The sequence below is a fragment of the Puma concolor genome, chromosome A1 (assembly GCF_028749965.1).
Source record: "Puma concolor isolate L17-30 chromosome A1, mPumCon1.1.hap2, whole genome shotgun sequence".
Lineage (NCBI taxonomy): Eukaryota > Metazoa > Chordata > Mammalia > Carnivora > Felidae > Puma > Puma concolor.
The window spans coordinates 47,577,018-47,589,599 of NC_141667.1; the positions used below are offsets into that span (position 1 = coordinate 47,577,018).

The window sequence follows — 12,582 nt, forward strand, 5'->3', positions numbered from 1 at the left end:
AGATCTCTGTCTTTTTAAGGGGTATGGGGATCCTTAGGTTCTAAAGGGGTGTATCTTAGACTCAGCCTCCCTCCTTCCCATCCAGTGTACCTGCACCTTCAAGGGCCTGCACATTCCCATCACGTAGGCCTGCTGGGTGACAGGCGATGCATAGAGTGGAGGCAGGAATTGTAGGCCTACTCAGAGGGTACCTATGCACAGAAAGTTTGGGGGTAGATGATAAACTACAAATACCCTCTTGGTCAAGTTAATTCGCCTTTGTTAATAAAGGCCATAGTATCCAATGCTCATGAGAACTTTTTGTCTCAGTATACTTTGTCTCTAAAAAGAGCTGGTTGGGGAAAGACAAAGACTCTCATCAACACCCACTCCATAGTAGAAGAGGCACCAAGTTCTTTCCTACAGTTACGAGCAGAATCCCACAGCAGAGTAAATCATCCTCAGTGGTCAACATCTGCATACGCAAACTGAGCACCAATGGTTGGGGTAGTACCTCTCTCTATCCCCTCTTCACAGTCTCACTGAATCTTCTGTCTGCTCTCCAGCCGTGTTATACTGGCTGCTCACAGACTGAGAAAGCATACCTTCTTATCTCTCCAGTGTAACTTGGCCTTACCCTGTTCGATGGGGTAGTCCTGCTTCACAGGTGTGAAGTGCAGGGATGTCTCCCCGCCCTTGTTAAAGGTCTTCCACATCGTATTCTTCTCCACGGTGGTCGTCTGAATCTTCACCCTCAGGATCTGGATGCAAAGCCTGGCATTCACACATTGCAGCGAATATTGCCTCCAATGTAGGTTTATCACTAAGCACAGACCTAAATTGAGCAATAGGTTCAACATCATCATCACTGCCTTCTCCTCCTCCTCCTCTTTCTCCTCCTCCCCCACCTTCTTTTTCTTCTTCTCCTCCTCCCCCTCCTCCTTCTCCTCCTCCTCCTCCTTCTCCTGCTTCTCCTCCCTCCTGTTCTTGTTCTTGTTCTTTTTGTTCTCCTTCTTCGTCTTCCTCCCTTTCTTCTTCCTCCCCTTCTCCTCCTCCTCCTCTTCCTTCTTCTTCTTCTTCTTCTTCTTCTTCTTCTTCTTCTTCTTCTTCTTCTCCTCCTCCCCCTCCTCTTCCTCCTCCCCCTCCCTCCTCCTCTTCTTCTTCTTCTTCTTCTTCTTCTTCTTCTTCTTCTTCTCCTTGTTCTTCTTCTTGTTCTTCCTCTTGCTTTTCTTCCTCCTCCTCCTCTTCTTGTTCTTCCTCTTCCTCCTCCTCCTTCTTCTTCCTCTTCCTCTTCTCCTTCTCCCCCTCCTGCTTCTCCTCCCTCCTGTTCTTGTTCTTGTTCTCCTTCTTTGTCTTCCTCCCTTTCTTCTTCCTCCCCTTCCTCCTCCTCCTCCTCCTCCTTCTTCTTCTTCTTGCTTTTCTTCCTCCTCTTCTTGTTCTTCTTCCTCTTCCTCCTCCTCCTCCTTCTTCTTCCTTTTCCTCTTCTCCTTCTCCCCCTCCTGCTTCTCCTCCCTCCTGTTCTTATTCTTGTTTTCCTTCTTTGTCTTCCTCCCTTTCTTCTTCCTCCCCTTCTTCTTCCTCCTCCTCCTCCTTCTTTTTCTTCCTCTTCTTCTTCTTCCTCTTTTCTTCCTTTTCTTCCTCCTCCCCCTCCTCTTCTTGTTCTTCTTCTTTCTCCTCCTCCTCCTCTTCTTCTTCTCCTCCTCCTGCCCCTCCTTCTTCTTCTTCTCCTTCGCCTCCTCCTCTTCCTCCTTCTCCTCATGCACCCTGATATACAAATGCTCTTGTGGATAGGCATTTAGGTCCCTGGATGCCACATGAAGCTAATGACGGGGTATTTCATCAAGAATCCTAATCCGGAGCCATTTGACCAAGTCAGGTGGCTCTCAGCGATGCAAAGGGTGCCGGTGCCAAGGCCCTTGCCGCTCAGCACAGCCTTGGTATCCGACTGCTGCTGCTGGGGCGCCTCAGTGAGGCAGAGCTGTAGGAAATTTTTGAGGAAGCTCATTGCTACAGGGAATGTGGAAACAGGCAGGGAAGGGAACTGAAACACAGCCATCCAGCTGCTCACCTCATCCTGCCCCAGGAAAAGCTATCATTTTAAAGGTAAAAATTTAAGTTGTGTACACAAGCCCAACTTAACAAAGTGATATATGTATAGAAAGAAAACTAGAAGAAAAATTAAAAAGATAATATACCAGTATTTTAAGAATATTACATCTGGCTGATTAGAGTATAGGCAGCTTTTTAAAAGTTTTTTTTAATGTTTATTTATTTTTGAGAGAGAGAGAGCATGGGTGGGGAAGGGGCAGAGGGAGACAGAGACGCAGAATCTGAAGCAGACTCCAGGCCCTGGGCTGTCAGCACAGAGCCTGACATGGGGCTCAAACCCACGAACTGTGAGACCATGATCTGGGCTGAGGTCAGATGCTTAATCGACTGAGCCACCCAGGCGCTCCTATAGGCAACTTTTATTCTTATTTTTTGCATTTTGCTATACTTTTGATATTTCCTAGGTGGAATATATATTGTCTAGGTGATTAGAAAAAAAAAAACAAAACATTAAATTCCAAAATCTATCTCATTTAAAGGACCGAGCAGAATAAACAATACAGCTAACCCAGGAGAAATGTGTGATTTTGGCTACTTTCATTACTTTGAGCTTTCACATAAAATCTTAAGCCTTATTGATAGAAAAATCAGTGGAGAGGAACTGTTAAGAAGGACATTTAGTGATAGTGAATGACCACACAGCAACGTGGAAATGAGCCCAGCCGGTGTGACACAGGCCTTTGACGTGCAGGTTGTAACCTGAGTAAAACTGTCTTCTGACCCAGCCCTGCTCAGCACAGATGTTAGGGGTCTAAAGAAAGCTTGGCACGGAGCAAAGAACAGATGGAGAACACTGTGGGAAGCCCCCGTGTCCTCCACGCAGTGATTAAGGAGGGAGATAAGCAGAGCAGTCTTTTTGGAGCTCATGCTTAAGCCTGAAGTGACTTTGTAACATGGCTAGTTACCTCTTTTATTTTATTTTAAAGTTTATTTATTTTGAGAGAGAGAGAGAGAGGACATGCACAAGCAGGGGAGGGGCAGAGATAGAGGGAGAGAGAGCATCCCAAGCAGGCTCTGGGCTCTCAGTACAGAGCCCGATGTGGGGCTCGAACTCACGAACTGTGAGATCATGACCTGAGCTGAAGTTGGACGCTTAACGGACTGAGCCACCCGGGAGCCCCTAGTTACCTCTTTATATCTGAGTTCCCTGTTCTGAGAGGGTGTGGAGTGCAAATGAGGGTGTTAAATGTGGCATGTCCTTAATGGTTTGTTTTCCCTTAAGTCAATGGTAGTAATTACCAGTGTTAATGGGGAAGAGAAAGCCCATGACTGAGTGAAATAATCAGATGTTTGTGTCCCTAAAACTGAGCTTAATACTTACCCCACCCCTCTCTGCTTTCTTCTCTAATGTTTTCCTGCGCTGTTTACAACCCCTCAGTGACCCCTCACAAGCTTCAGAACAAAGGTTAAGCTCTTCACCTGGGCACAGAAAGACCTGCTTTTCGTTCTAGTATCTTCCCTTGTCACTACATCCTTTAACCATACCAAACTGACTTTCATTCTCTTGAACACTTGTGGCAGGTTCTTTCATGTCTCTGGGCGGTTATAGTCTTACTAATATTATCAAATGCCTGCTGCGTGCCAGGCACTGTGCTGAATGTATTAGCCTGTGCCTCATACCAATCCTATCTTATCTCCATTTTATAAACGAGAACCCTGAGGTTCAGAGACACTAAATAATTTGCCTAGAATCACACAGTGAGTAAGTGGCAGAGTCAGAATTTGAACACAGTTTTTTTTTTAAACTGATTTATTGAAGTATGATTGACATACAAAAAGCTATGGATATTTAATGGATACAACTTGATGAGTTTGGAGATATGTGTACACCTGGGAAACTATTATTACTATCAGTGCCATAAACTTATCCATCACCTTCAAAAATTTCCTCCTGCCCCTGGGACCCAGCTTGACTCAGAGTTTGAAATCTTTTTTTTTTTTTTTTTAATTGTGGTAAAGTAGATACAACAGAAAACTTCCCATTTTAATCTTTTTTTAGTGTATGCTTCTGTGGCGTTAGGTCCGTTTACATTGTACAGCTATCATCACCACCCACTTCCAGAACTTTTCATCTCCCCCACCCGAAACTCTGTACCCATTAAACATAAACTCCCCAGTTCTCCTTCCTCCCAGTCGCTGGAAACCACCATTCTGCTTCTTATGAATTGGATCACTCTAACTTCATGTAGGTGGAATCAAACAACGTTTGTCTTTTTGTGATTGGCTCATGTAATTTAGCATCATGTCTTCAAAGTTCATCTATGCTATAGTATGTGTAGAATTTCCTTCCTTTTGAAGGCTGAGTAATATCCTTTTGAAGGCTGAGTGTATACATCACATTTTGTTTATCCCTTCACCCATCAATGGACGCTTGAGTTGTTTCCTTCGGCGATTGTGAGTATTGCCGCTGGGAACACGAGCGTACAAATATCTGAGTCCCTGTTTTCACTTCTCTTATTTATACAGAGGTTGAATTGCTGGATCATCTGGTAATTCTGTGTTTTGTGATATGCACAGGGTTGAAGATTGTAGGCCAGTCAAATTGTAGAATCCCCCTCAAGCTGGTTAGACTCAGTTTATGGTTTTGGCTGGAATGTCACAGATGTGGAGTTTTATCTCATCACACCCCAGGGCGTGGCACATGATGTCTGTTTGGCTACTGGTATTTTTAGCTTGGATCACTTATAATGCTGGGGCCTGCCGGGTGTCTCTACTGTAAAGTCTTTTTGTGATTAATAAGTATCTTGTGAGGAGATACTTTGAAACAACGTACATCTCCCTTTTCCCACCAGCCTCTCACCCACTGGATTTTAGCATTCATGGGGATGTTTCTTGATGAATAAGTTATTCCTGTGATGGTACCAAACAGAGATTTTTCTAATGCCATCATCGTTTCTTCTGCATTTATTCATTATCTCTCTGCTATAAAGAGCTTTCTCTTCTCATTTATTTATTCATCAATTTCTATCAGTATAGATTCATGGGTACTACTCTACCCAATGGGTTATAAGCTGTTACAATCATGACTTATTTATTTATTTTTAAATTTTATTTATTTATTTGTTTATTTATTTATTTAGAAAGAGAGAGTGAGAGCATGGGACCAGGGGAGGGGGCCTAGGGAGAGAGTGAAAGAATTAAAAAAAAATTTTTTTTTAATGTTTTATTTTATTTTTGAGAGAGACAGAGACAGAGCGTGAGTGGGGGAGGGACAGAGACAGAGGGAGACACAGAATCCAAAGCAGGCTCCAGGCTCTGAGCTTGTCAGCTCAGAGTCCAATGCAGGGCTCGAACTCACAACCCGGGAGATCATGACCTGAGCTGGAGTCGGACGCTCAACCGACTGAGCCACCCAGGCGCCCCCATTATTTATTTTAATGCTCAATGTTTCTCAGGTTTAGTCAGTGGAAGCCACTTCAAATTGGTTCTTGTGTCCCCTTGACATTTCTTCTTCATTGTTTGGGCATGTCCTCGCTTTCTGACACAAAGAGATGGTCCAGGTTTATCTTATGTTCCCCCCTGTATTCGGTGATTTGAAGAGAGCGTATTTATTTATAGAATAAATGTTTGGAATGCAAACAATGCTACCCAGGCTGTTTCATGTGCACCCCCTACTGTTTAGCCTTGCGGGTTTCGGATTTCACCGCTGGTTTGTCACTGGATCCGTGAGGCCGTCACCTGTAACAGAAGATGTGTGCATTTTATAGCCCACTGAATGTTAGCTGTAAACCTGGCCCCCTGAGGCAACCCCCAAAAGGAGCTAGCACTGATACGTGTGACAGGATTGTTTGGTTTCCTTCTCTCAGATATTCAAGGGCTTGCCAGCATGGGAGCTCTGTTTGGAAAGAAAACAGTTTTTACATATTTCTCCTTAACGGTAATAGAAACTATTGTTGTAAAGAGGCACTAGGTTTAGACTATGCCATATGGCACTGAGAGGCGTTCATCACTACAGCTTCCAGGGGCTGAACTCAAAATAGCCCATATTTCTGCATTGATGGAGAATTAGCCCTTGGCTGCCAGGAAACACCCATTGTAGCAGCTCTTCAGCCATGTAATTTAAAATAATTACTAATTAAATGAGAATAAAATAGAGTCCATAATAACAATAATAATCACTGTAGCATTGGTCATTAGCCAAGTTACTATTTGTTGGAGCGTCACCTGGGGGAAGATGGCTTGCCAAAGCGGGGAAGACCCGTGAGGGAGCCGTGGCTTTCTCGTGACTGCTGAGGTAAGGGATCGGGACTGCTCTGGGGGGGCTCGATAACTACAGACCCAATTTTCCATTCCATCTAGATCGCCCGTCTCACGTTGTTTCCAGGAATTCGCTAATACGGCAGGCAGCATGCCGTTGAAAACCAAAAAGCAGGAACAGCTGCGTGGCACTTGTCAACGAAATTATATCATCGCAGGAAACAACTCAAGCGATCACCCTGTCTTCGACAGGCGTCGCTCTTCTCCCCTTCTCGGGAGAAGCAGGGCCCTTTCGCGCGCGGGCCTTTGGGTGTGTGTATCCGAGCCAAGCGGGTTTAAGTGAGTATGTGGGTCAGCGTTAGGTACAGCAGGTTTTAGGTCACGTTGCAAGGGCTTGTCGGGCCATCTACGAAAGTGAAAGGTGGAGGCTGTCTGGGCGAGATGCAGGGTGTCTGGGGCTCACTGTGTGTGACTTCACAGAACATGCCTTCCTTTACTTCATTCATCTGACCAATGAGTACCTACTAGGTGCTGGATAGCCTACTGAGTGCTGGGAATACTGATTAAGACACACCTGGGCGCTGCCCTCGGGGATCTGACGGTCCCCGGGCCGGGAGGAGTATACAAATCCAGATGTGTGAAAGTGCCACAGGGGCAAAGAAGAGAGCACACGAGAGGTGAGCAGGGGGCTCTTGGAGACGTGGCATCTGTGAAGGACTCTTGAGTATGCCGTTTATGTCGAGGCCCGAAGTCAAAGGAATGCTTGGCCAGGTGAACCACGAGGGAAGAATGTTCCCAGCCAAAGGGGTGCCGCGGGCAAGGGCCCTGCATGATGATGGAGCCTCATGAGTTTGGGGAGCTAGCGGAAGTGCATTGTGTAGGGAGAGGCACAGAGGTGCTGAGTGAGGGAGACTGTGACACAAGGGAGGGGTCCCCTGGCTCCAGGGCTTCTGTAGGCTTGGGGAGGGGCCCAGATTTGGTTCTAAGTGCCGGGGGGGGGGGGGGGGCTGGGGGGTGGGCAGCTTCAGAGCTGAGCAGCAGCAGGACGTGGTTTATGTCCGTAAAAGCTCAGTCTTGTTGCTGGTGGAGAGTGGTCTGGTGGGGATGGGGCCTGGGCTGGCCCAGCGCCCAGGTAGTAGGTCATTCAGATAAGAGAGGACAGTCCCCTAGGGGGATGGCAGGGCGCGGGAGGAAGTAGACTGATGGGGCATTCATTTAGGCAGTAGACTTGACCCGGGGTGGCCAGGACTTGAGGAGGTGCCAGGGCTGGTTCTCAGGTCTCAGGCTTGAGCAAACTGGATGAACGGATGTGCTGTGTGTCAGCAAGTTGCTATCTGAGGACAACTTTATCTGAGGGTTAAAATATTCAGATTTTTTTTTTTTTTATGGTGGCAAAATACACTTAATGACCTTTGCCATCCTAGCCATTGTTACGTGTGCACTTCTGTGGCTCTCGTTCCCAGTGTGCCACCACGATTGCTACCGTCCATCTCCAGAACTCTTCCTTCTTCCTCACCTGGAACTGTACCCGTTGCTCACGGACTTCATGTCCCCCTCCGGCACCTCCTGGCCGTCAGCAGTCTAGTCTGTCTCTATGAACGCGACTGCCCCGGGAACCTCGTAGAATCGCACAAGGTTTGGCCTTTGGTGACTGGCTTATTTCACTCTGTGCGCTGTCTTCAAGGTTCACCCGTGCTGTGGCCTGTGTCAGAATTTTCCACCTCGGGCTGAATCATTCTGTTTCACGTATACACCGTATTTTATTTATTCATTCATCCATTGATGGATATTTGAGTTGCTTCCCCCTCTTGGCTGTTGTGAAGATGGCTGCCAAGGACGTGAGGGTACAAATACCCGTTGGAGTCCCTACTTTCATTTCTTTGGGGTATCTACCCAGAAGTGGAATTGGTGGATCATATGGGAATTTTATATTTAACATATCGAGAAACCACCAAACTGTTCTCTATAGGCTGTCCCATTTTACATTCCTACCTGCAGTGCACAAGGGTGCCAGTTTCTCCACAGCCTCGCCAACACTTGTTATTTATTTACTTATTTATTTTTCAACTTTTTAAAAAAAAAGCTTATTTTGAGAGAGAGAGAGAGAGAGAGAGTGGGCATGAGTTGGGGAGGGGCAGAGAGAGAGAGAGAGAGAGAGAGAGAGAGAGAGAGGGAGAGGGAGAGAGAATACCAAGCAGAATCCTGGCTATTGGCACAGATCCCATCACGGGGCTTGATCCTGCAAACTGGGAGATCATGACCTGAGCCGAGATCAAGAGTGGGACACTTAACCAACTGAGCCACCCAGGCTCCCCTATTTATTATTATTATTGTTTATTATTTTATTTTTTTGATAATCACTATCCTAATGGGTATGAAGTGGCATCTCATTGTGGTAAGATGCTCAGATTTGTGGATGAGAGATATTCAAGGGGTGCTGTCGAGTAAATGGTGGGCTGTACCAGGTGGGATTTCCATTGAGTGGTCTTCTGGCCCTCAGATCGCTTCAAATTCTGCTGACCCTGCTGTGCAGCGGGCTCTTGTGAATGCCTCGTTGTCGTGGAACTTCCGTGGTTGTCCTTACGGCATCCTATCTCTGCCAGTGTGCCTACTCTTTGAGGATGGGAGCCTTTGGGCATTTGGATTCACTTCCGGTGAACAAATGACATTTTGTACCTGGTTCTCCCCTTTCTACTCCACATTGCAGCTCCTGTGGAAATTAATCAGGAATAACTAACTGTGAGCTGTGGATAAAAGTGGTGGAAAGCTTCAGAAAGGGAATTTATCACCATGGTCTTGGGAGGTACATCTAGCTGAAATCACACAGGTCTGATGATCTTTTAGAGTGAGCGGAAGGCATTTTTGTTTGCTTTTCTTTTTTTTTTTGTAACAAAGAAAATTCAGCTTTAAAGTGTTTTTCAATTTCTCTCTCAGCTCCTTTCATTCTTTGATTTCTTCCTCTTAATGGGATAACATAAACCAGTTTTCTGTCGTCTATTATTCATCAAAGCTGTCGATTTACCCTGAACAGAATGAAGGCAAGGATGTTATTAAAATAAAACAACTTCCAATTGAGCTGCTAATAAGTGCTGAAATGCATCCACATTTCTCCTATTGATTATATCCTGCCGACAGAGGCAAACACAAGCCATGTACCATACGCTGCCTGTGGAAATGAAAGATTTAATTAGATGAAAACCGAATGAGCTGGAAGATCTACTGCGCTCGGCCATCAAACAATTGTTATTCATAATTGGCTGTTTGAAATGTCCCTGCTTCTTGAGCCTTTTTCACTTAAAAAAATTCCCTACCACGCATTAAGATGAACATGGTCGTTAGTGAATTTTCCCCTGTGCATTTTACAAGCTCAAGGTTGTGGGCTAGAATGAGCCCTGTCAGGCCATTAATCAGGTGTAATAGAACATCTTGAAATGGAGAATTAGCAGGCAAGAACAGGGAAACGGCATGTCTTCTCCATTTCAGGCCCGTCTTCAAATGCTGAAGGTGGGAAAAGAGGGGCTGGTGGGGAGGATGTAAGAAGAGGTCCATAAACCCAGAGAGTGGGATTCTTTAGAACTGGCTAGCTCTGTAAGTGTGTGCATGTAAAGTTTAATGTCTGGTAAATGCACTGATGTTTAGTGACACGAGTGTATTAAAAAGTTGGTATTCACTTTGCCAAGGATGTTTCAGGCACCCATCAAGTGGCCTGCTTTTTAAGACAGCTAGGAGGAGAAAAATGGACGGAAATCGTTGCCTATGGTAGCCATGTGGCAGTTAGCCTATTCAGCTTTTCCTTCTCGGACCTCTGAGGCTTTGGTTTCCTCCTTTGCACAATGGGGATATGAGTTACACCTATTTCATCGATTTGTTGTGGGGATTAAGTGTTGTGGGGATTAATGTGGGCATCGCTTTTAGCACTGTTACTGGGCACACGGGTGTATGCTAAATGAATGTCAGCTATTTGCAAAAAGAATTCACCTTCCATGTCTTCAAGGCCCTGAAGGAAAGATATCACCTCTTCTGTTCTATTTCCCGTAGCATCTTCCTCAGTGCTGAACACCCTGCTGTCAGGAAAAACGTTCATCTGAAATAAAAGAAGTGTCAATCTCTCAATCTTTTTTTTTAAGTTTATTTATTTTGAGAGAGAGAGAGAGAGAATGCAAGAGTGGGGGAAGGGCAGAGAGGGAAGGAGAGAGAGAGAATCCCAAGCAGCCTCTGCACTGACTCTGGACTGACTCACTTATGCGGGGCTCAAATTCATGAACTAGGAGATCATGACCTGAGCTGAAACCAAGAGTCAGATGCTTAACTGACTGATCCACCCAGTCACCTCAATCTCTCAGTCTTGAGGTTCTTATAGACTTGGGTGGGAGTTGATAGTCGTTCAACAAATATGTATTTAACATCTTAAATAATTTTGATTTTTTTAAAGTTTATTTTTGAGAGAGGGAGAGAGAGAGAGAGAGAGAGTGAGCACGTGCCTGCCGGGGCAGGCAGAGAGAGAGGGAGAGAGGGAATCCCCAGCAGGCTTGGGGCTGTCAGCGCAGAGCCCCACACGAGGCTCAGTCTCACGAACTGAGAGATCACGACCTGAGCTGAAATCAAGAGTCGGACGCTTCACCAGCTGAGCCACCCGGGCGCCCCAACATCTTAAATCATTTTAAAAATAATATTTTGTTTTTCTGATGACCAAAGGAATAACAGCTGCTCCTTGACAGAGGCAGTGAGGGTCATGGTTGAGAGGGCAGGGAGCGGAGCCAGACTGTCTGCTTCCCCGGCCACCCTGTGAAGATTCGATGGGTTAAGACCCCACCAGACACTCGCAACAGGGTCCGGCACATAATACTTGTTCAATAAGCTCCAACTGGTATTTAATGAAAAATAGTAAAAACCAACTACAGATCATGTATCCTCATGATCCCGAGATAATGGCCAATAAATACTTACTGAAAGTGTGCTCTGTGATTAGCACAGTGCTATGGGGCCTGATTCTTTGTGTCGTGTTGCACTGAGTTTATGCTACAGTAGAATCTCAGGCTGGATATTTTTTCTTTAATATCTGGCCCCCTGTAGTCACCACTTCTGTACAGAAACGCCGCGGTGTGTTAGTTCTTGTTTCTCAAGTGTAATTTGGAGTCAAGTGGACCAGATAAACAATGTCAGTGAAAATATCTCTTGCAGACACTGACGGGACTTATCCGTCTAGGAACAAAGAGATAACGGATGCATAAATGTTTAATTTTTCTTTGCATGTTAATGTAACCACTGAACTCTCTTGGTCCCCGAGCAAATTAATCATCACAAAATGAGAGTAAATGACACACGATCTGTATTGAGCTGTTGTCTGTTGGATCAGCCATCCCTCAGCGCGGGTATCATGGAAGAGGCGGGTCTCTGCAGCGGAGCTGTGTGAACGGCTGTGATAGATCTAAGCACATTAGGATGCTCCTTGGAAAGCTTGGGGCCCTGATCTTCTAGCTTGAGGTCGGTTCTTGGCATGTTTGGGGAGTGATGGTTCCCTCTCCCTTGTGGAGGAGGGCCGGCGCTGGACTCTGAAGTCCCGACATCTTCAATCCCTAGCTGTGTGATTGTTCGAAGTCACAGCTTCTCTGAGCTTTATTTGCTTCATGCGCAAAATAAAGTTGTGGCTAAAAACTGTATGTATATCCTTTTTGTTTTTAATTGTAGTAAAATACCCAGAACATAAAATTTACCATCTTGCCCACTTTTAAATGCGCAGTTCAGGAGGCGACTAAACCATGTTTAGCTCCAATGATAATGCTACCAATATTGCCACCACATGCCCAGTAGAACTGTCGTGTGGAGCAAATTAACAAAAGGAGGTGAAGGTGCTTTCTCAAGGAGGCAAGGCTTTGCAGGCCTCAGTTTGTCCTGTCCACGTGGCCCCATCCCCTCTCTGGGCTCTGTTTCCCCACCAGTGGCTTGGAGCTCAGATTCCTTTAGTGCTGACGTTCTGCCGATCTGCCCAGCAGAGGGTCCCAAGTCAACCGGGAGGCAAGCCTTCTGCTAAAAGGCTGCGTTTCTCTGGTGAGGCGTCAGCAACATTATACCCACGGAGGTTTCATCACTTTTCTGGTCACCCTTTGCAAGGAAGCCGTTGGTAAAATCTGACTCGTCAGTGACACTGATATATCTATGCCTGTGTCTGCATCCATATCTGTAGCTCTATCTATACCCATAGCTATCTTTTATTAGTTCATTAAAAGATGTTTATCTAGCAACGCCTCATTGCCAGGCACCTTTTGAGGCTCTGGGGATGCAGCCGTGAACGAGAGG

General features: G+C 45.7%; 1 pseudogene; it reads right to left on the reverse strand.

Annotated features, from left to right (window-relative positions):
- Nucleotides 1-341: 341 nt before the first annotated feature.
- LOC112861162 (methylosome subunit pICln-like) lies at nt 342-1,984 on the reverse strand (annotated as a pseudogene).
- Between the last annotated feature and the right edge of the window lie 10,598 nt (nt 1,985-12,582).